Below are 20,249 nucleotides of genomic sequence, written 5' to 3'. Positions count from 1 at the left end.
GTAGCGCTCAATGAGCTGATGTCTCTGGTCCACACCTTCCTCCTCTCCACTATCATCATCACTGGACATGGGCGGGGTAGCATGCAGAGCCACTTGTTGATCTGCAGGGTCCAGGATCAGGAGGATCCCCATACGCATGGCCAGGTTGTGGGCATGCAGCAGGCGACCACGATTTTTCAGACCTTTGCGGGTGAGTAAGGCAGGGCCCCTCCGCTCTTGTCCAGGCAGCGGAACCTTGACTTCAGCAGCTCGAATCTGCGCTCCACCACCCGACATGTCTTGGCATGTGCCACATTATATCGCTGTTCGCCTGGGGTAGTGGGATTCCGTATTGGGCTCAACAACCATGGGCGGTTCGGATACGCAGAGTCACCTATGGGAGAGGTGGACAGGCACATCCAACATTACCACTGTGGTGGGGGTCAGCAGGGCACACATACAACACAGTGGTTGACACTTCCAACTCACCAACAAGCCAGGCACGTTCCGGATGCAGATTCGCCATCAGTTGGGGCACAATGCTGCTCCGCAGGATGTGGGAGTTATGTGCAGAGCCTGGAAATCTGGCACACACATGCGAGATGATCTGATCACCCTGGCACACCACTTGCACATGGTGGAGTGGTAATGCTTCTGATTACGATAAATGTGTTCACGTGCCTGTGTTGGAACCAGACCAATATGTGTGCCATCAATGGCACCCACAACATATGGAATCCGACCCAGAGCGTAGAAATCAGCCTTCACAGCTGGCAATTCCGCTGCCCATGGAAAATGGATATATTCATCTTTAAACAGCATCATGGCTGCCAGGACATCACGCAGATCCACACTAAACATGGGTTGGGACATCCCCCATGCTGTACCAACCAAGTACTGGAATGTTGCAGTAGTGAAGAAGTGAAGTGCCGCCATCACCTTGGCCGTTGGTGTTATTGCATCGGCATAGGCCCTGCGTGGCTGCAGGTGGGGCTCCAGTTGGGCAACCAGGATCTGCAATGTGGGACGGTCCAAGCAGAATCTGTGTATCACCTCGTCAGTCACCATGTCCTCCAGCACAGTGTATGGACGGTGCACATTCGGAGCCCTACTAGGATGGGAGCACATGTCAATTGTAAACACATCACAGCTGTACCACATATGTGATCATGACAGACATAGCAACAACAATGACTGACATCACCAGTGATAGTACCACAGACTACATGTGGGTTGGCCCAGGCACACAACAATGGCACACCTGTAAACTTGCCACACATTGACATCCCCACAATGACATAACGGCCATGTGTATGCACAAAGGCACGTTTCCACATGTAGCACAGACAGCCCTGATAGTGCAACATACACCTCATGTGTGGAACTGCATCCCCACATGCCCCAATCTAGGTGCTGCACCATGCCAATACATAAATATACAGTCCATGAGGTCAGGCACCTCTGACTAGACTTGCATAGTCTGGGCATTGACACATGAGAGGCAAGCCATCAAGCATACATCACACAGCAACAAAATCAAAGTGCATCCATCGCATCATCCCATGTCATTGCGCAGACCAAGCACAGAATCACATGGAGCACAATCTGCAGGTCCATGGGAACAATGAACTGTGTAAATGTTAACCAACGACCCATGTCACATGTGAGCCACAACATCACAACATTGTCACTGATGTGCACTGGCCTGGCATGTGCACTCAGCACTGGCCTAGGTGGGAAACTTGTAATGATTGCACTGCCCTGTTGCATGATCATGGTGGCCAATGGACACCCTTGGACAGCGCCCTTCGCCACAGCATAATGTGTTGGCAGGTACCATGTACCTGCTCTGCCACCCATATCCCCTTGCCAACACTGAATGTGTGCCTGACCATGCAGGTATTGGCCTCGCGCTGGCAGTACATGCCTGCCGCAAATTCAAAACTTGCATTTAGCCTCCACGAAGGCGGTTCACATTGGCTGTTGAATAGGGTGCCATGGCAGAGACACACCGGCGTGGTCATGCGTGCTCTGCTGCTAGGGTGCATCTTCCAAATGCAAACAGTGTCCGGCACCGCATTGGAGGTTCACGCATACCGCGGGGGTGGGGCACATTTTCCACAACATTTGAATCTACATTGTGAAATGGCAGTTGGTATGTCCCTCCATTCAGATAGCGGTACCCACACTGCAGGAGGCAGGGCCAGAGCAAGCGATCAGCAGGGTCCAGCACGTCCCCAGAGAGCAGACCACCACCAGCACATGATGCCACCTTTGATGGGAAGTGTGTCTTTGGAGCCAGCACCACTTCCCAATCCTGTCAAGTTCAGACCGAGCTCACAGATCCCCAAAAAGCGTAAACACACACCGCAAACAACTGAGCCTCATACTGTCTCTCCTGTACAGCTGTCTCCAGCTCACAGGGCCACCCAGCCTCCTGGACCATACAGCCCAGTGGGTCATCATTACATTGATGTCACTACCTCACCTGCAGTTCACTCTCATGTGTCAGGTACTGGCACTGTGTCTGTTGTCCACTCTCAGTGGTCAGATACTAGCACTGTGTCTGTTGTTCGCTCTCCTGTATCAGGTACTGCCACTGTGTCTGTTGTTCACTTGCATGTATTAGATACTTACACTGTATCTATTGTTCACTCTCCTGTCTCCGATACTAGGACTGTATCTGTGGTTCACTCTCATGTAGAAGATACTTGCATGGTGTCTGTTGTTCACTCTCCTGTATCAGGTACCGCCACTGTGTATGGAGATATTTCTCATGTATCAGATGCTGGCGCTGTGTCTGTTGTTCAGTCTCCTATGTCAGGTGCTGCAAGTGTGTCTTCACCTCCGATAGTACACAGTCCACCTGATTCTCTGGTGTGAGTTTAAGTCCCCCTCACACACATCTCTTTCACATTGCTGGCTGGACTGTCCATTGTAGGCACCCTGGCTGTGTTGTTGTCCATGGCAGTGTATATGCACCACATTTCCCTGTGCTTCCTCAGATGTACCTGCTCTGTTTTGGCCACTAGCCCTGTTTGAGTTATGATGCAATGTGCCCCTCACTTGTGCTGCCTCAGATGTACCTGCTTCTGTTCTGACCACTGGCCCTGTTTGAGTTATGTTGCAATGTGCCCCTCACTTGTGCTGCCTCAGATGTACCTGCTTCTGTTCTGGCCACTGGTCCTGTTTGAGTTATGATGCAATGTGCCCCTCACCTGTGCTGCCTCATATGTACCTACTCTGTTCTGGCCACTGGCCCTGTTTGAGTTATGATGCAATGTGCCCCTCACTTGTGCTGCCTCAGATGTACCTGCTCTGTTCTGGCCACTGGCCCTGTTTGAGTTATGATGCAATGTGCCTCTCACTTGTGCTGCCTCAGATGTACCTGCTTCTGTTCTGGCCACTGGTCCTGTTTGAGTTCTGACGCAATGTGCCACTGACTTGTGCTGCCTCAGATGTACCTGCTTCTGTTCTGGCCACTGGCCCTGTTTGAGTTATGAAGCAATGTGCCACTGACTTGTGCTTCCTCAGACGTACCTGCTCTGTTCTGGCCACTGGCCCTGTTTGAGTTATAATGCAATGTGCCCCTCACTTGTGCTGCCTCAGCTGTACCTGCTTCTGTTCTGGCCACTGGCCCTGTTTGAGTTATGATGCAATGTGCCCCTCACGTGTGCTGCCTCAGATGTACCTGCTCTGTTCTGCCTACTGGCCCTGTTAGTAATATGATGCAATGTGCCCCTCACTTGTGCTGCCTCAGATGTACCTGCTTCTGTTCTGGCCACTGGCTCTGTGGGAACTGTGCTGCATCTTGCCCCTTGGTTGTGCAGCTTCTCATGGACATGCTTTGCACTCTCTCATTGCCCTGGTTGGAACTGTGATGCTTCTTGCTCCTTGGTTGTGCAGCTTCTCATGGACATGCTCTGCGCTGTCTCATTGCCCTGGTTGGAACGGTGCTGCTTCTTGTCCCTTGGTTGTGCAGCTTCTCATGGACATGCTCTGCACTCTCTCATTGCCCTGGTTGGAACAATGCTGCTTCTTGCCCCTTGGTTGTGCAGCTTCTCGTGGACATGCTCTGCAATGTGTACTGGCCACTGGGCTGGCTCCTGGGTACATCAGAGTGCTATCTTTGTGATGTTTAATAAAGGAAGTTACTCATTTTGTGTACTTTGTCAGTGTCCGTGCTTGTTGTGCACTTGCATTGTGGATTTCTTGTGATTTACTACATCCCCTGTCTACCACTTTCACATGACCAATGGTCTGTATTTGTTTTCAGCTGTAACAGGCAATAGATTTTGTCTTGTCTCTGTGACAGAGGCAGGTGGACTGAGAGGGATCTTTCTTCGTCCAACTACAGTTGGCATACTCTCCCTATTTGTTCATGTGTCAATAGCTGATGTTGTTGCTATCAAGGTGGGGATTCTATCCCCATCATAGACAGGCAGCCGGTCCAGGGTCCATCATGTATGTGTGATGGTTGTTGATGTGTGTACAGCAATGTGGATGTATATTCTTCTGGTGATGGCCTGCTTTCCTAGTCACATGTGCTAAGTTGTATGTGTGCAATTGTGATGGGATGGGATGTGAGGGGATGACTTTGTGGTGGTGGTGTGTAAGCTCCTACATTTGGCAGCTACGCTGTGTATGAGCCAGGTGCTGTGTGCCAGTCTGTTTGCATTGTGTGTCTTGTGCTTGGGTGCACATGTGGGTGTTCTGGTAGTGCAGTGTGTTCTGGTTTCGTTGCAGTCCTGTAGTCCACCTACTTGTTGTTGCTAGCAACTGTGAGTATGCAGGGCGTGTGACAGGCAAGTCTGTGTTGTTGATGGGATATGTGTCTGCTCACAGTGTGTGTTCAGTGTGCAGCCCTATTCTATTCCATTGACATGGTGGGGGTGTGTTGTCTCTCACTGATGTCACCTGTGTGTGTTTGTTCTCCAGTATGGTGTGTGTGATATGTGTTCATTCTAATCTGTTTCTTGGTATGTGCATCATACCCTTGGTGTATTGCTGCTCCTTGTATTTGTGTGTGGTGCACTGTTGACCTGTTCGGTTCCGAGTTACAGTTCACTTGTGTGTTGTGTGTCCTATCCCCTTAGCTTGCCAGTGTGTGTGCCTCACCATCAGTTAATCTATTCCACTGTGTTTGTGTTACAGGACTGTGAATAGGGCCAATGTGCCAGTGGGTCCTTTGTCCCTTTGCTCTTATGTCAGGTTTGCAATGCTTGTAGGCTGTATGCGACTGTTATTGCTGCACTTGGCTCTGTTGATGTTGCTGGCACCTGTCTGTTCCTGAGTTTTGCTTGAGTAAGTATATTGCTGGTCGTCTGCGTGTCTACAGTGGCACCACTACCCTTCCAGGATGTGATGTTGTCTGTGTGCTGCTTAGTGTTGTGGAGGTACTTTTCGTGTCCCTGTGATGTGTGGTTGTGCATCTGCTTATTTTCTCCCACTACTTGTCATGCATGCAGTGCTGTGAGTGTATTTTGGCTTGTATTGGCCTAATGTGCATCCTTTTGATCTTCTGCCTTTGACTTTGTGCACTTCCTATGCTTCTTGTGCCTCTGCAAGGCTTGCCTTCTTGTCACCCAGAGTTGTTGTTGCACACAGTTCACTGTGGTTTGCATTGCTTGACTGTGCCATACAGCTGTTGTTTGCTAGCCTGGGGTGTTGTGCTGTGTTGTTTCTCTTGTATGTGCTGTAGACATGCTTTGTGTTAGCCCTATGCCTTTTCTTGAGTGTCCCCTTAGCTTTTTAGTATCTGTGTGCATGCTCTCCATTGCAACTGGCTTCTGATATGTGTGTCTGGCTGTGGGTATTGGTGTATTGTGTATGGTCTGGTGGTGTGTTTGTGGTGGTTGATTTTCATGTGTGGTGTGTGTGTTGTATTTCTGATTGTACAGAGTGTACATGGCATCGATGTGGGGTGCCTTTTGGTGATTGTGTTGCCATTGCCCTGTGCTTGGGTGTCTTGTGTTCATGTTCACCCCAACATTCTGTGCATGTCCAGCTTGTTGGGGGGGGGGGGTGGCCTATGTGCAGCTGCCTGGGAGGGGGTGGGGGCTTTGGGCCTTGTTGATGCTCCTGCATGTCTCCTTGTGTGTGTGATGTGCCTTCTGTGTGTGTGGTGGGGTGGAGGCCCTGTGGGCTGAGTGGACGGCCCATGCCTACCTGTCCGCCTGGCTGGTATCTTGGACACTTGGGTTCTGGCGCGTGCGACGCTACGGTGTAAAGTTTGTGGGCTGGCTGTGGTGTTGCATGGGTGGCGTGTGCCTGATTGTGGTTGTGCTGAGTTGGGACTGGTGTGGGTGCACTTGTGTGTGTTCCTGTCCCCACCAGGGTGTCTGGTGTGGACAGGTACCAGTGTTAATGCATGCTGTGGCGTGGTATGTGTGTATTGCATGCTTGCGTACCTGCGGCGGCGTCCACAAGGGTGCGTGACTTGCTGGTAGTGAAGTAGGAACGGGCCGGGAAGGTGTGAAGGGCTGGGTCCATGGCAGTCGGGTCCGTGCGGGGGGTCTCGTGGCAATGCTTTCCCTCTCCTTTGTGGTGCTTCCGCCGTCTATAAGATGGAGGTCTTTCCGCTGCGGTGTTCTGCTTTGTTTGCGACAACGTAATATTGCGGACGGTCGGAACGTCAATCCGCACGGCGGTGAGCCTGGATTGGCTCCCTCCGACGTGGTGTCTGGTGTGTTCCCGCGGCGTTTCACGTTTTACGTGGCGGACGGTAAATGTGCCCAGTTCCACTTCCTAATATGACGGACGGAAGGCCCGCTGCTGGCAGATGATGAGGTGCTTTTTTCGCCGCCTCCAGCCCAGCATCCGTTCGCCATCTTAATAGCCCCCAGAGTGGTTAAAAACAGCCCTAGAGAAAAATTGCCAGCAATTGGCTTCCCTGTAGGAGTTATTTTTCAAATGTTCTGATTGCAGAGCTTGTAAGTATGGAATAAATAAAACATCCTTTATTTCACCTATCAAGGATAAGCTTTACAGTATTGACAAGTGGCTAACCTGTAAATCGGAATTTGCAGTTTATGTGCTAGAGTGCGCTTGTGAACTGCAGTACATTGGCAGTACAAAACTGCAAGTCCACAAGACAGTGCTCCAGCGCATAAGGGCTATCACGAATGAAGATACGAATTACCCTATGGCACGTCATTTCAGAGAGGTCCATCATAAAGATCTGGACAAACAGAAATGCTATCTATAAAAAGGGGTTTACCCAATGCACTCAGATAGTTACAATATGGTTAAGTAACAAGAAAAGTAATTCAATACAATAAGAACAAAGCAACATAGGATGTTTAGGAATCTCCAGAGGGGGAGTTGTCCATTGGAGGCCTTTATTGTTTCAAACAGCCAGCCGACACGTGTTTCATCGCTATTGCGAATCCTCAGGGCTGTAAAGTACAAAGAAGTGACACTGGAGTAATCCAGACTTGCAAATACAGTCAAAGGTCAAATGTACAAAGTTTCTTTTTAGCATGCAATACATGCATGTTGCTACCACAAGTGTATGACACCGGCATAACACTACGTTACATCTAGGTGCCACCCCACTCACTCGTGTCAAGGTGCCTCTATTGCCGTCTTAACCGGTATAGGTGACCAAGTGAGTGTACACACGGTGAATCAGTGAGGAATGAAGTGAAGTAAAGGAACTCTAAGGTTCTCCCCTACGGCGTTATGTCATATAACAAAGTAGAATAGCATTCAACTCCAAAAGTGCCATAGTAAGTGCACAGGTCAAAATGACTGTGTAAACTGTGCCAAATCATTACACTCCCCAAGGGAATGAGCATACCTGATGGGCTGTAGACAAACTGGTAGGTCTATATAGATCAAGAACAATCACAAAGGGAGGAAAAACCATCACTAATATGTTCTCAATTGATAACAAAGAGCAAAAAGGAAAGAAACATGAGGACTCTAAGTGTACAGTCGAAACAAAACTTCTATGCAAAATCATGCTCACCGCACAGCTGGTGATACTTCTGACCTAGCCGGGCCCGGGACCATCAATAAGAATAAAATTAAGCACTGGTCCCCACACTGCAATAATTAAATAAAAGGAATTAGGAGACCTGACTTGTTGATCCTATTTGAAGTGTCATAATTCTTAGTTTCCAACATTCTATGTCACATTCAAAGAAACCAGTTGAATCATTTGTTATCGACGAACCAGAGAAGACCATAAGAACAGCGACTCGTCATAAAGTTGCTTCAGAATTAAAAGCCGTAAACATAAATATCTAAGATGTCCTGAACACCCATCTTGATGATAATGAAAAACATGTATTACAATGCGCCATAAAACCCAACAGTTTCTCAATTCAGCATCGTAAGGTTCGCATAGACAAGAAAACAAATAAACGGCTCACCACGTATTGTGACTAGCGTATGTGTGAGCTTCAAACGTCTTTTTGCATAACCGTAGTCTGAGAGGTTCCAAGTGAATATTCTGGAACTGAAATGCGTACCATTAGTGTAAAGTTCGAACCGGTCTTAAGTCATTTAACACACTATTTTTTACCCCATAGTAATGCCGCTTACCCAGTGAAGCGAGTGTAACTTCCAACACTCGAGAGTCTTCAGTCGGGTGCGACTGTTGACAATATTGAGGACGCCGACATCTGTGGAAAATATGCGCAATCGTGTCAGTGAACACTGAAAGGTGCCGCCAGGACCTATTAAGCGGGTCAAATATCCACCATTGCTTACCTAGGCTCGTGAGACGGTGTGGAACGAGACGTGTTCTCCTTCCGGGCCATGTTCCTGGTTGGACACGTGACCTGGAATTTCAACCCGTTAAGTAGGACGCCGACTGATCGCGTCAAGTAAAGCATAGATCGCTAACCCCCTAGTCACTGCAAGTATACCGGGAGTATGTAGTCCTGCTAAATAATGGTGCGGTATTTAGCAATTTAAAAGAAATTAATCAGGCAGGAAGCCCAGATCACTGAAAATGCAACCTGTCTAATCTCTGTAAGGGTATTATGGGTATGTTAACGATCGAGCCCCTTTCCTCATGTGCGTGACACTTGGCCATGAAATATCAAGCCAAAATCGACTAGTGTTCAGGTTGTAACCGTGACGTTGTCGTAACTACCCATTTAAATCCGTGAAAAGTGGTGAAGGAACTAATTCCGAAGGTGTCAGTGCAGGTCCCACTCACACGTGACAATAGCAGTCTATATATTAAAAGGTCACATTATGAATTTCGTCTAAAAGATTAATTTTTTAGAGAAATACAAATTTCATGAATGCTGATCAAATCGACTCTACAGGAATGGTGAACGCAAAACAAAATGGTTTCAAAGATATCCCATTCGAACGTGACATAGCCATTCTAATTCCTTAACCTATGTTACATATGAATATCACAGTCTGAAGATTCATATTAAAAAGCATCGCGTACATTACATACAAACTTGTTAGCATAAGTCTCAAATAAACGTTTCATGAGTTCCCTAGGTTACATATGGAAAAACAAAGGTTTATCCAGAACAAGTTCAAAAATCCTATAGTATGGATTCGACAAGCTGAAGAACACATTTACAGTGATATCTACAAAAAGAAATCGAGTAAGCACATCATAGCGCAAAGACAACTTGTTAAAGCTAGTCGTGACATTCTCGATATAGAAAGTTGATTTCAGTATCATATAGGCTATGCGCCCATATATCAAAATTCATCAGGCGTTGTTGTAATAACTACCCGCAGGTTCTATGTCCATGATCAAGTCTCATAATTAGTTCTAGTAGGCTCATTAGAGACTAGTAGTACCTAATCCTTAGAGTGATTATCCCTACAAAGAGGTACTCTGACCGTGAGTCTTTCATACTTTAAGTTTGTTACAGTATACAGTGAGTAATAAGCCCATACTCCAAAATTTCCGCGGGTGATGTTGACACTCACCACCCACATAGTCCAGGCCCAAACACTAATCACCTAGGAAATACTGCATCTCCTGATCATAATTCAAACCGTGCTCCACTGTTCGCAAGCACATTATCCATAATGCTTCAGTGCATCTTAGTTCATGGTTCCCTCCTCTGATTCCTAATGGAACTATGTCAATGCCAAAAAATCGCACAAATATTCCTGTCTCTTCTTCTTTTGTCGTTAACGGATATGGAAGATTCTCCTTTTGACATGGACAGACTTTTAGAGGATTTAGATATTGAATCCGATTTTAGCATTGCCAGTGGTCTAAAATCCAAATCCCGTTGGATCCCAACCTTACCTGGTGGCAATGTCATTGACAATTTCCACAAACGTGTGATTGAAGATCTAGACAACCTGAATCATTTGCGCAAAGACAGAATGTTTAAGTACAAGGATAATCTTACACACGGAGAGAGATTAGCCCTTTCCACTTTGATGAACAATGTCACCATCACCATCAGGGAGGCAGATAAAGGTGGCAACATGGTGGTGATGGACTGTTTTGATTACAAACAAGAGATCCTGAGCCAATTAAGAGATGACACGTGTTATGAATGTCTAATCTACAACCCTATGGATCCACTTACACTAGAGATCAACTCCAAACTCTTAAATTGGAAACAGTCAGGATTATTAAATGATGAATTTTTATACCTAAAGGTCTACAGACCAAGCTACCCCTGTCTGTACACATTACCCAAAGTACACAAGAATTTGCCCTTCCCAGCAGGGAGACCTATTGTGTCAGGTATGGGGAGCCGCACAGAAAGAATAGCTGAATATTTAGATCTTTTCCTGGGTCCCATGGTCAGAAACCTACCATCCTACATACAGGATACAAAACATATTCTTAGCACCCTAGCGGACATACAGTGGCAACCTGGCTCACTGTTAGTCACGATGGATGTAGTTGCGCTTTACACCAGTATCAATGTTGAGTTGGGTTTAGAGGCAGTCAAGAAACTCCTACACAACAGACCAGCAATGATGTGGCAACACACGTTAATGCTTTCTAATATGAAGGAATTAGTAGTTAACAACAACTTTTTCATGTTTGACCAAACCTGGTACCGCCAAACAAGAGGGGTGGCCATGGGGTCGAAATTTTATCCCTCATTTGCTAACCTTTACATGGGTATATTAGAATCAGATCTGATTTGGGTTAGCAAAGGTGCACAATATATCGACTCCATTGTTTTTTGGGGTCGATATATTGATGACTGTATACTAATATGGTCAGGCTCAGAAGAACTGTTGAATAGTTTCTTTAGACACTTGAATGACAACCTATGGGAAATCAAATTCACTATGAACATGAGTAGAACTAAAATTGAGTTTCTAGATCTGGAATTTTATGTCTCTTCAGATTGTTTACACAGCAGGCTTTTCAGGAAGTCAACAGCATGCAATGCTATTTTGCATGCTTCAAGCTCACATCCTTCACATCAGATCAATGCTATACCCTATGGTGAATTTCTTAGGGCAAAAAGGAATTTCAGTGAGGATTTGGAGTTTAAAAAGTGTTTGCCCAGTATGAAGGACAGATTTTCAGCGAGAGGCTATTCAGCAAAAGTGATACGTAATGCTGAGAAGAGTGTTGGGAGAGTTAAGAGATCGAGTACATTGTTGGCACGAACCGCCAAACCACCACAAAGCGACACAATCAGACTGATTACAGACTTCAATACCCTCCACAGCACTCTACACAAGAGTTTAACAAAACATTGGGTGCTCCTGAGGTCTGAAAAGGCACTCATTAATTGTATCTCGGACAGGCCACAGATTTCATTCAGGAGAGGTAACACACTAAGGTCTCAATTGAGTCCCACTGTTCCAAGGAATATCACTCCCACTACATGGTTGACACAGCGCGGTCAGGGTTTCTTTAAATGTGGTTTTTGCGCAATGTGCAAATGGGCTAAACATGGTACTACACACCACACTGGTCCAGGTGGTGAATCCCACACCATAAAGTACAACATCAATTGCACAACGAAATTTGTAGTGTACATTATTGAATGCAACTGTGGCAAGTGTTATGTGGGGAGCACGATCAGACCCCTCAAAGAAAGAATCGCAGAACATATAAGAGCAATACTGAAGGGTGACCCCAAATATCCAGTAGCACTACATGTTGCAGCTTGCCAAAAGGGAGAGACAGGAATATTTGTGCGATTTTTTGGCACTGACGTAGTTCCATTAAGAACAGAGGAGGGAACCGTGAACTTAAACTCAGACGCACTGAAGCATTATGGATAATGTGCTTGCGAACAGTGGAGCACGGTTTGAATTATGATCAGGAGATGCAGTATTTCCTAGGTGATTAGTGTTTGGGCCTGGACTATGTGGGTGGTGAGTGTCAACACCACTCACGGAAATTTTGGAGTATGGGCTTATAACTCACTGTATACTGTAACAAACTTAAAGTATGAAAGACTCACGGTCAGAGTACCTCTTTGTAGGGATAATCACTCTAAGGATTAGGTACTACTTGTCTCTAATGAGCCTACTAGAACTAATTATGAGACTTGATCATGGACATAGAACCTGCGGGTAGTTATTACAACAACGCCTGATGAATTTTGATATATGGGCGCATAGCCCATATGATACTGAAATTAACTTTATGTATCGAGAATGTCACGACTAGCTTTAATAAGTTTCACTATAAATGTGTTCTTCAGCTTGTCGAATCCATACTATAGGATTTTTTAACTTGTTCTGGATATACCTTCGTTTTCCCATATGTAACCTAGGGAACTCATGAAACGTTTATTAGAGACTTATGCTAACAAGTTTGTATGTAATGTATGCGATGCTTTTTAATATGAATCTTCAGACTGTGATTTTCATATGTAACATAGGTTAAGGAATTAGAATGGCTATGTCACGTTCGAATGGGACATGTTTGAAGCCATTTTGTATTTTGTTTTTCGTTCACCATTCGTGTAGAGTTGATTTGATCTGAATTCATGAAATTAGTATTTCTCTAAAAAATTAATCTTTTAGACGACATTCATAATGTGACCTTTTAATATATAGACTGCTAATGTCACGTGTGAGTGAGACCTGCACTGACACCTTCGGAATTAGTTCCTTGACCACTTTTCACGAATTTAAATGGGTAGTTACGACAACGTCACGGTTACAACCTGAAGACTAGTCGATTTTGGCTTGATATTTCATGGCCAAGTGTCACGCGCATGAGGAAAGGGGCTCGATCGTTAACATACCCATAATACCCTTACAGAGATTAGACAGGTTGCGTTTTCAGTGTTTTGGGCTTCCTGCCTGATTAATTTCCTTTAAATTGCTAAATACGGCAAAAATTATTTAGCAGGACTACATACTCGCGGTATACTTGCAGTGACTAGAGGGTTAGGGGCCTATGCTCTACCTGATGCGATCAGTTTGCATCCTACTTAACGGGTTGAAATTCCAGGTCACGTGTCCAACCAGGAACACGGCCCAGAAGGAGGACACGTCTCGTTCCACACTGCCTCACGAACCTAGGTAAGCGATGGTGGATATTTGTCCCGCTTAATAGGTCCTGGTGGCACCTTTCAGTGTTCACTGACACGATTGCGCATATTTTCCACAGATGTCGGCGTCCTCAATATTGTCAACAGTCGCACCCGACTGAAGACTCTCAAGTGTTGGAAGTTACACTCGCTTCACTGGGTAAGAGGCATTACTATGGTGTAAATAATAGCGTGTTAGATGACTTAACCCTTTCGATGCTGATGACGAGCTCAGCTCGTCATCACCAAAAGGTGTCGTGTGCTGATGACGAGCTGAGCTCGTCATGGTGCCACTAAAATGGCATTTTCCAGCACAGGGGGGGAAAACGCCCAGCAGCCATGTGGTTAAGAACGGTTCGAACTTTACACTAATGGTACGCATTTCAGTTCCAGAATATTCACTTGGAACCTCTCAGACTACGGTTATGCAAAAAGACGTTTGAAGCTCACACATACGCTAGTCACAATACGTGGTGAGCCGTTTATTTGTTTTCTCGTCTATGCGAACCTTACAATGATGAATTGAGAAACTGTTGGGTTTTTTGGCGCATTGTAATACAAGTTTTTCATTATCATCAAGATGGGTGTTCAGGACGTCTTAGATATTTATGTTTATTGCTTTTAATTCTGAAGCAACTTTATGACGAGTCGCTGTTCTTATGGTCTTCTCTGGTTCGTCGATAACAAATGATTCAACTGGTTTATTTGAATGTGACATAGAATGTTGGGAACTAAGAATTATGACACTTCAAATACGATCAACAAGTCAGGTCTCCTAATTCCTTTTATTTAATTATTGCAGTGTGGAGACCAGTGCTTAATTTTATTCTTATTGATGGTCCCGGGCCCGGCTGGGTCAGAAGTATCACCAGCTGTGCGGTGAGCATGGTTTTGTATAGAAGTTTTCTTTTGACTGTACACTTAGAGTCCTCATGTTTCTTTCTTTTTTGCTCTTTGTTATCAATTGAGAACATATTAGTGATGGTTTTTCCTCCCTTTGTGATTGTTCTTGATCTATATAGACCTACCAGTTTGTCTACAGCCCCATCAGGTATGCTCATTCCCTTGGGGAGTGTAATGATTTGGCACAGTTTACACATTCTTTTTGACCCGTGCACTTACTATGGCACTTTTGGAGTTGAATGCTATTCTACTTTGTTATATGACATAACGCCGTAGGGGAGAACCTTAGAGTTCCTTTACTTCACTCCATTCCTCACTGATTCACCGTGTGTACACTCACTTGGTCACCTATACCGGCAATAGAGGCACGGTGATACGAGTGAGTGGGGTGGCACCTAGATATAACGTAGTGCTATGCCGGTGTCATACACTTGTGGAAGCAACATGCATGTATTGCATGCTAAAAAGAAACTTTGTACATTTGACCTTTGACTGTATTTGCAAGTCTGGATTACTCCAGTGTCACTTCTTTGTACTTTACAGCCCTGAGGATTCGCAATAGCGATGAAACACGTGTTTGCTGGCTGTCGGAAACAATAAAGGACTACAATAGACAACTCCCCCTACGGAGATTCGTAAACATCCTATCTTGCTTTGTTCTTATTGTATTGAATTACTTTTCTTGTTACTTAACAATATTGTAACTATCTGAGTGCATTGGGTAAACCCCTTTTCCTGCAGTTGGTAATTTTACTACTCACTTTGAGTGGTTCCAAGGGCTTTCCACTCACCCTTTGCACCACCCAAACACTTACTGACCAGTTATCCGGTGTGGCAATTTTTTGGCAATGCACCTCTTCTTGTGACTACAAGCCTTTTTTGTATTCTAGATCTATGTAATAGATACTGTACCACCACTCAAATGAGGAGGTAATAGGGAGGCCATTCCTAGACATCTTGAGACCAAATACATTTTGGAATTGGATAGCAAGAGTCCAAATGGCCTAAATACAACTGAGGATCTAAACACTTGGTTATGAATAGGCCCATTCAATTAGGATTAGTTAAAACTCCATTGATCAGCTGAAAAATGAAAGAAAGAAAAAAATATTTCCTCCATATGTATATATGACCTAATAGGATAGATATTGGGTATTTCCTTTGCTTAGTCTCCTTCCTATGCACTTTGTTTCCCCATTTAGAGCTACTGCGGAGTTCCGATTTAGGCCTCCTATGAAAAGCTGATTTATAAAAAAAAAAAATTCACTTTCAGGCACTTTATGTATAGGGTTAGTTTAACACTACTAAGGGAGTACAACCTTTTGTTGTAGTTCTTTGCACATTTTATCAAAATATTTTAACAGATTGTGGGAACAGCAAATTTTATCACTGTAGTAATTGTTAAGATACTGGGCAAGTGTAGAATAAATATGGTAATCATAGGCGTAGTTTGCACAGGTTCAGTAGAATATTTAGGAGCAGTATTTGCAGATCGTATTAATTGTTTGCAGTTTTTTACATGTAGTTAGTAAATATTGTGAATATTAGGTATTTATACTGATAGCATTGAGATGTTTGCACAGGTTGATAAAAATAGGGTCAAGGTATTTATACCAAAACTTTTGCACAGTTTGTATAAAATTAATATAATGGTCCTGATCAAAGATGTGTAAATTGTATAGATGGTATGTGTTAAACAGACAGTATTGAGATTTTTGCACTTCTTGCCAAAATTAAGATTAACAATTGCACATTAATTTTAATGTGAAATTACATGAATAGCACATTGCGCTAATTTGCACATGCAAAAGAGTACTGCCTATCAGATTATCTGTAATACTTGAATTTTGCACTGCACCAATTTGCACATGACAAAAAGTACTGTATATCCAGCGACAGCCCGTGGAGGGAGTTACGGTGGGGCAGGAGGGCGGGGAGGGGGAGGGGCAGGGTGGAGGTTGCTAAAAACCGGCATATGGATAATTGCAGGTAAGTAAACAATTTAATTAATAAAACAAATTTCGTAGTGCGCCTTGCATCGTGCAGTGCGAGCTACGAAATTCGTTTTATTAATTAAATTGTTTACTTACCTGCAATTATCCATATGCCGGTTTTTAGCAACCTCCACCCTGCCCCTCCCCCTCCCCGCCCTCCTGCCCCACCGTAACTCCCTCCACGGGCCGTCGCTGTGTATATCTAATTACCTGTAAACTTGAAACGTAACAGTGATAAGGGTGATGAGGAAACCAACAGGCAGTCTGGTTTCCATTGTTATTGCACTGGCACTTTAAATTGTGTGGGAAATATGTGTATGTCATGTGATCAAGGCCTCTAGGGGCTGAAATGCGTCATGGTGGCTAGGCACATTTTTCAAATAAAGAAATCGCACACAGTTAAGAGGTGTCCGTTCCGGTTCTGATTCGAGTGGCAGGGAGTCGAGCAGAAGCGGTATGGTAGATATATATGCGTTATAAATTTATTGTGCTCTACACCACACCACCATAACGCGTTTCAGCCTGAAGAGGCCTTGATCACATGACAACGTTCAAGGGGCGGAGTACTGCTTTTTAAAGTGCAACATGCCAAAATTGTAAACATAGAAGACATACTATCTTGCTCTCTACAGAGCGCAGAAATTTGCAAACGATTGTATACTGATTCAATCAATTCGGTAAATCAGAAAGTCACAGGGTTGGGTGAATAATATCACACATAGCAGCATTTTAGAATAAATATAAAACATATAAATAAATAAATATGTGTAAAATATAAATATTCAGCGACATTGCTGATAAAACCCGTGAATACACATCCATTAAGAATCACATGGCTAATAAAGACTAAGTAAAATCCAGTTTAAAACAATAAATAACTAAGGACCTACATTCATAACCTTAGGCTGTGCATGTGGAATATAGCAACCGGTAAATTGCAACCCCCGTGTTCACTTTAAGTAGCAGAGGAACACTGTATAATACAGCCCAAGTGGGCATAAACCGGTCAACATATTGGTGTGCAAAAGCAGATGTGCAAATTTCGCAAATAAATAATGGCATGAAAATTAGTGCAACCAGGTGATAAAATTAAAGAATATAAAGTGACTAATGTAATACATCTTAAATTAAGTTAAAATTGACCCTAATGGACAAGAAAAAATGAAGGAGCAGCTAATTAATATGTACAATGTGAAAGGCAAATTCATAATTAAGACTCATAGGTATGTAAAACAATCCTCACTCGCGTTAAGACCGTTCGGAGTCTTAGTATCAAGGAGAATTATATGCCTGGTCTCTAATTTACGTAGCAAAGACTCATGGTCCCCGCCCCTTCTCTGTGGGGGGACTGTGTCAATTACAAAGTACCTGAGCTCAGCAGGGTTCTTATTGTGAGTTTCCTCAAAGTGACGCGCGACGGGGTACGCAGTGTCGTCATTTGTAATGGCCCTAAGGTGCTGGAGTATTCTTTTGTACACCTGTGGTCTGGTACTTCTCAAGTAACACAGACCACAAGGACATTCCAGCACATACACTGCGTACTCCGTACTCCGTCCTGCACGTCAACTTATGTTTAATGCAAATAGGTCTGCTGCTAAAAAGAGTCCTGTTATAGTGTAGTTCCTATATTCCCAATAGGCTCTGCACATTGGAGTAGCATAAACAATAGTTTAGACGTAGGACTGAAGTCGACAAGTGTCTATTGAGTATGTTAGACTTAATTGTGTATGCCAGCTTGCTCAGAGGTCCCTAGAAACTTTCTTGAATAAACAAGAAGGGATTAGTTTCTGACAACCATATAACATGACAACTTTGTTCCCCAAGAATAAGAAATATCTTCAGAGTTGCGGAAACAATAGATGGCTATTTCACTTAGTCAATCGTGCATGCTTTGTTTCACCAGGGTTTTTGCACAGAACTAGAGAGACAGGCGTTTTCAATAAAAAGGTTATTTATTGAGCAGTCTTCTTTCTCATGCAAGAGAAGTTAATTGCAACAATCGTAATACTTGCTATGAAGTAAAGTGCGTACAGTAAAAGGTGTATTATGAAATAATACTGTAAAAGCATTTGTATGGTTTCTAAGCCATAAGATACTTAAAATGGATAAAATACATACAATGATAAATAATGACTAAAAGTATTCAACTGGTGCATCTAAAATACGCCTACCCCGGTGTACCTAACCTAAGTCTAGTACACGGGAAGAAGTAAGTGAGGTGTAGCTTGAGTTAAATAGTTTCTGCCAAGAATCTATCCAAGAATTCTCTAAGGGTCTAATCAGCTCCGTACCTTGGTTATAGAATGAAGGAGGTCTTGTATCTCTCTCTCAGGACTCAAACTCCCAGTAACCCCCAAGGGTAGCAGGGAAACACTGGAGCTGGATTTCTCGGCAGGAGAAAAGACAGCGTATTTCTCAGAGCGTCAGCTGGAGGGTCGGCTTCCTCTGACACTCGCTACAGCAGGGCGTCGGGCAAGTAGTTAGTCGATCTGCTCCAAACCACCGTGTGTTTGCTTGGGCAGATGTGGGTATATTTATACCTGGAAGGTGCCGAGTTTGACGTAAGGGTGGACATAATAACGTCACTAAGAACTCGAAGTTCTTTACACGCTCCAGGAGTTCTGGGACAAATCAATACTGAAGCAGGGGGAAGTCCCGTACTGCTGAAGGCTGGTTGTCTTCAAGAACTCGTTGTACTCTAGGAGCTTAGTAGAAGTAGCCATGCCGTATTTGGACTGCATTGGCTCTGCCTAAATATGGTTAGGATTCTTATGCCTATATAAGGATATGATAAGTTATATCTATATAAGGGCATGAATCAGGAAAATGACACTAGAGCCCTAGATACGTTACAACAATGTATTCAGTTCTACTGATTCCGTTATTGCAGGCCTTGCAAAATGAACATTTGAGGAAACCTTTGCTACCGTTTAACCACGAGCCGGTGGTTCTGACTTCAGGGCTGTTAGAGACCAGAGAGTTATTCATGGTTCTGGCTCTTTTATAGGCAATGCTAGGAGTGCATGCGACCTGTTTACCCCAAACTGGGTCACTGGTTATGGGTGCCCAATTGCGTTTCACAATGCTCTGGATTGTCTGATGCTGGCTGCTATAGGTGAAAATGAGCCTGGTCTCACTATGTTCAACATTGCCTAAGTTCCTCTTTCTTTGGGTGCTATTAGCCAATAGCTGAAATCTGTCCTGAGAGTTGGCTCTACTCATAGCTTTATCTATAATTTCAGTTTTGTAGCCTCTTCTCAGGAACCTAGCCTTACAAGCCATTTGTGCCTCTCTGCAATCAAGTGTCTGTGCTGCATATTCTCCTGATACAGAGCATTTCTCCATATGGGATACTCCATATAAGATGGGCAGGGTGATGACTAGCAGCATGTAATACAGTATTTCTAGCTGTAGGTTTGCGGAAAAGTTTGGTCTTCAGTTTGCCATTACAAAGGAATATTTCAACATCTAAGAAACAAATGGATGTAGCACTAATGTGACTTGTAAACTCAAGATTCAAGTTGTTATCGTTCAAATTTTCAATAAACTGTTCCGCCTTACTTTCCAAACCATCCCAGATTATAAAGAGGTCATCAATGTATCTCATCCATTTTTTGACTTTATAACTCATATTGTTCGAGAAGTTGGGTATGAGGACCTGTTCCTCTCAGTATCCCATATGCAAACAAGCATAACTGGGAGAAAAACAGGCCCCCATAGCCACTCCCCTGACCTGCTGGAACAGTTGATTGGCAAACAGAAAGAAATTGTTCTCGAGACACAGATTAATCATTGATAAAATCATTTTGGTATGTTCATTCAAGCAAGAGGGTCTCGTGCTGAGGTAGTGCTGCACGGCTTTTGAACCATCCCTATGATATATACTCGTACAAAGGGAGGTGACATC

The sequence above is a fragment of the Lissotriton vulgaris genome, chromosome 7 (assembly GCF_964263255.1).
Source record: "Lissotriton vulgaris chromosome 7, aLisVul1.2, whole genome shotgun sequence".
Classification (NCBI taxonomy): Eukaryota; Metazoa; Chordata; class Amphibia; order Caudata; family Salamandridae; genus Lissotriton; species Lissotriton vulgaris.
Note: the sequence above shows the minus strand (reverse complement) of the source record.